This window comes from Mesocricetus auratus, unplaced genomic scaffold (genome assembly GCF_017639785.1).
Source record: "Mesocricetus auratus isolate SY011 unplaced genomic scaffold, BCM_Maur_2.0 Super-Scaffold_100014, whole genome shotgun sequence".
NCBI classification, from domain to species: domain Eukaryota; kingdom Metazoa; phylum Chordata; class Mammalia; order Rodentia; family Cricetidae; genus Mesocricetus; species Mesocricetus auratus.
Genome location: NW_024429197.1, coordinates 8,315,042 through 8,319,522, shown reverse-complemented (window position 1 = coordinate 8,319,522; position 4,481 = coordinate 8,315,042).

Genomic DNA, 4,481 nt, shown 5'->3' with positions numbered 1-4,481 from the left:
CACATAAACACCCCACCCCAGCACACAACCACCCGACCCCAACATGACCACCCCACTTCACAACATGGCCAACGTATCCCACCCTATCATACCACACCACTGCTCAACTCCACCACCACAAACACCCCACCCTACCCCATGACCATTCTATTCCACCAACATGAACACCCCACCCCACCACATAACAACCCAAACCCAAGATCACCTCACCCCACTCCACAATCACTTCACCCTACTACAAGACCACCCACCCACCTGAGCCCCACACACTAGCGAGCCCAGTGAAACCCCCTGGTTCAGATTACCAAGCCTAACATACCCAGAGGCTGAGTCCTTCTAACCCAGTCTCAGCCCCGGGTATAAGGTGACCCTTCCCAATCCAGCATGTTGTTGACAAACTAGCCTTGCCCTCCCCCCAATGGCACTCCCACCTTCTTTAGTATTCCTGCACCCCCGAGGAAAGCCATGAGGAAGTCCTAGCCTCCACAGACTCTCTGTCATAGGGCCACCTTGAATCTGACTCAGACCAGCAGGGTGGGACAGGCAAGGTCAGGGCCGAGGGAGCTCTGAAGCGGACCCAGCTCCATGGCTGGCATGACGCACGTCGTGAAGAATGACGGGAGGGTGGGAGGCACACAGCGCCAAGGCATAGAGTGGCCCCCTTGGCAATGACGGCCGTTTGCCATGGCTGAGAGTTGGAAGCCCAGTGGGAGAGGAGAGGTGTCAACCAGACTCTTCACCGCTGTGACAAGATGGCCAAGAACTGGACTTCAAGAAGAACAGTTTGTTCTGGTTTATCAGAAGTCTCAGTCCTTGCTTAGCTGACTCCATGGCTCTTAGGCCTGTGGTGAAGTAGTGACGTTGTAGTGGAAGCATGGTGAGGAGAAGCTGCTCCCCTGTCCCCATAACAGCAACCAGAAAGCAGAGAGAAAAAAGGGCAGTGGACAGATGTTTCCTGTAAAGCACTCCAGTGGCCCACTTCCTCCTACCCTTTCCCACAATGCCCCCTAGGCAGAGCCTCTGGCTGGCTAGACCCACCTCAGCTTCCATGATGGGACCAAACGTTCCACACAAATGCCTCTTGAGGATACTTCGTATCCAAACCACAGCAGGCTGGGTGAGCAAGGACCCTGGCTGCTGCCTGGGATTGGCTCTGAGTCTTGGGGCGGGGGGGAGTGAGATGCTGAATGGGGGGGGTCTAGGTCAGGTGGCCGTGGTTGCACCAGATGGTTTATAAGTGCATAAGCTCTGTCTGGCTTGGTAGTGGTTTCCTTTCATAGGTGGGTACTGAGGGCTGGAGATCAGTTATGTCCAAGGCTCAGAGCTCACCCTGGCTCTTAGCTCACTGTTTCCAAATGAGGACACGCTGCAGCCTGTTCCAGAGACCCGGCCCAACTGCCGAAGCCAGAGCTCCAGAACTTCTGCTTCACTCATCTGTGCCGCTGGATAGGTCTCTGCACCAACCCCAGACCTCCCGACTCTGCCTGTTCTGCCATCCGCCTCCCTGGGTAGAGGACAGAGTCCAGGAAACCCACTGGCTCTGAGAATGAGGGAGCTTTGGGGAGGGGAAGGGGACACCAGGAGGATTCCCTGATGGAAAGAGCTGGAGACAACGGAAAGTATATTCAGAACTGTAGAAACTGAGGCTGGAAGAGGAGGCCGAGACCTACCCAGCGGCACATTTGAGTGAGGCCAGGCTGACGTGAGACAAGGTCCATTCTCTTTCCTTAAACCAGAATCAACCAGGAAGTGGACAAGGGGGCTAGGATTCACCACCCTCCACACCCTCTCTGAGAGGGACAGAAAAGCACCCGCTCAGTAGGGTGGTGATGTGAGTAGCAGAAAGGTGCCAACAGCACATCACAGCGGGATTCGCTGTGTGAACCTCTTACCTCAATCTTCAGACCTGTAAGATGGTTCTAGGAGCAACTCTGTTAGGTAGAATGAGCACAGGTTCTCAACACTGGGTGTGTGACAAGTGTCTGCTATTATATGGGAGGCTTCTCAAGGCAATTGTATGCATAAGTGAGTGTGCACGTGTGTGTGTGCCTGTGCGCGTGCGTGCATGAGTGTGTGTGTGTGGGGGGGTCACTCACAGAACCAGGGCCTGAAGGCACACTTCTTATTCCATGTCTGTAGTAGGTGGGAACCAAACTGTGAAGCTCGTGCCTCTGGGGGCCACATGGAGCACACACAGTCCGTGAACATGGCAGTCGGTAGGCGTCAAAGTCCTACTTTCACTGCGCTAGCTTGAGTCCCATACCCAGCTGCAAGAGCTAATCCAGTCCCTGTGGCCAGGGCTCAGGAAGCCCTGACCGACAAGCCTGGGTTAGGTGCTGTCAAAATGGAAGCATGGCTAGGTCCACCAGAGCTGGGGATAGAGTGGGCCTGTGGGTGTGGTACCCCTCCCTGAGAGGTGGCTTCTGAGGCCCTTGAGAGAGAGGTACATCTCCATCTTCTCTAAGGACTGTAAGTGACGTTTACAGTTGTCCTGCCACGTGGGGCCTGTTCTAGCCCAAGTCATAGATGCAGAGGTGGGTGACACTAGGGACCAGGATGATGAAGCCTCCAGGAGAAGATGTTGTGACCTGTCCCATCAGAGGCACGCCCAAAGTTAATAACAAAACCATGTGTTCTGGTAAATGGCAGTCAGGTGCCTTCAAATCAATGGTAACAGCGCTAGCTGCCGTCAATTAAGTGCCACAGGACAGGTGTGGTTCTGAGCGCTTGACTCGTATTATTCCTGGGTCCACGTCTCTGCTTTACTGATTGGGAAACTGAGGCACAAATAGCTTAGGTAAAGTTGCTGAAGGCCCCCTCAGCTAATGTTTGAAAATTTCCCTCCAGAGTGCTTCAGTGAGTCACCCGCCATCATCTACCCGAATAGACGTCGGTTAGTTTTCATACCAGACTGGTCACCAGTGTCACCTCACCATCTGCCGGCTGCCGGACACCCTGTGGAGTAGGCCACTTCATGCAGTTCCACAGGCGAGACCCCAAAGTCATCCCCACTTCTGAAATAAGGAGGCTCCCGAAGATGGAGCCAGCAGCTCTCAGGTCACCCACCATGAGAAGAGGCCACACAGGCCAGGACTGGGTAGGGAGGGTCAGGGTGGCCTGCGGCGAAGGTCTCAATAAATGGGGCGCAACTGCGGTGTGTGAGGGGAACATTCTGTGCCCAGGCAGAAAACCTGTCCCCAGGGAGGGCAGGAGCTGCCCGAGTGAGCCTCCCTGGGCTGTGCTGCCTGAGCTCCATTCCAGGTGACCGTGGCCTCCGTTCCTTCAGGACCACAGCCTGGCCCTGTTTTGCTCAGAAAGCCCACACATCATCTCACACAGGAAGCTTCACCCTGGCCGGCTCACGTCCTGTTCTCTAGAAGAGGGAGGAGGGAAAAAAAACCCATAGAGTCTGTGTGAGTTGTTTTTCAACCAGCTATCTTTGAAAAGACGAGGGAGTATTTAGAGAGAGGTCTGCAGGGAGAAGCCAGAGGGGACATGAAGCATGACCCTGGGGACATAGAGAAGGCCAAGGGGCTTGGCCCCACAGAGATGTGAATCCATAGCCCAGAGCCCAGCAACATCTGCCTGCCCCTCACTTCCCCAGGTCGTGCTGGGAGGCTTCCATGGGAGCTCCAGGTCCCTGTGTGTGTTACTATCCCGTTGTAAAGTATTCTAACGTGTGGCCGTGTTGCCGACCTGTTTGTGGCGGTTTGTAGATAACTTTGGTGGGGATATTTACACCACAGAAATCAGCAGACATTTGCAAATCATATCTCTCTAACTCTCCCTCTTTCTCCCTTTCTGCCATTCCTCTTAATAGCTGTGTGATCTTGCTTTTGTTACTTCACCTCTCTGTTCTTGTTTTCTTATCCGGCAGCTGGAAAAATAAACTCAGAGTGTGAGGCATCTGTACACTCAAGCACCCCACAAACATTCCCTCCTTCCCTGGAGAACCCTGAAGTCTGTCTACCTGTGTCTGGTGTTGCCCCACTAGAGAAAAGCGGATCTGAGCCTTGCCCTCGTGCCCTATTGGTGGGGAGGGCACAGGTGTGCTTTGAAGGCCTTTAACCCTTTCACTCAGTTCCTAAGCCTCTGGGGATCTCAAGCCAAAGAAAGGATGGAGACCAGGGAGGAAAGGTAGGGAGGGGGAGTTGGGTGTATTTCCTGGAATCAGAGAAGCAGAGGGCGAGGCAGGTGTGAAAACATAAATCTCATCTGGCATCAACATGAGACTTGGGAGAGGCTTCCGGGGTGGGTAGCACATGAACCGGGCAAGCTGGGGGAGCTGTGTTAGCCCCCATAGTAAGGATTCACAGCTACTAAGAGACCCAGTTAGAAGTGGACCCCAGGCGGTGGGATGCAGAGAGAGTGTGTCTGGTTTTTAGTGTCTGTCGATTTCCATGGTGTAAATGCCCTCTCCCTCCTTCGTCTCTGTGACGTCTTCATTCATCATTTATTCATTCTCCGGTATCTCCCACCAC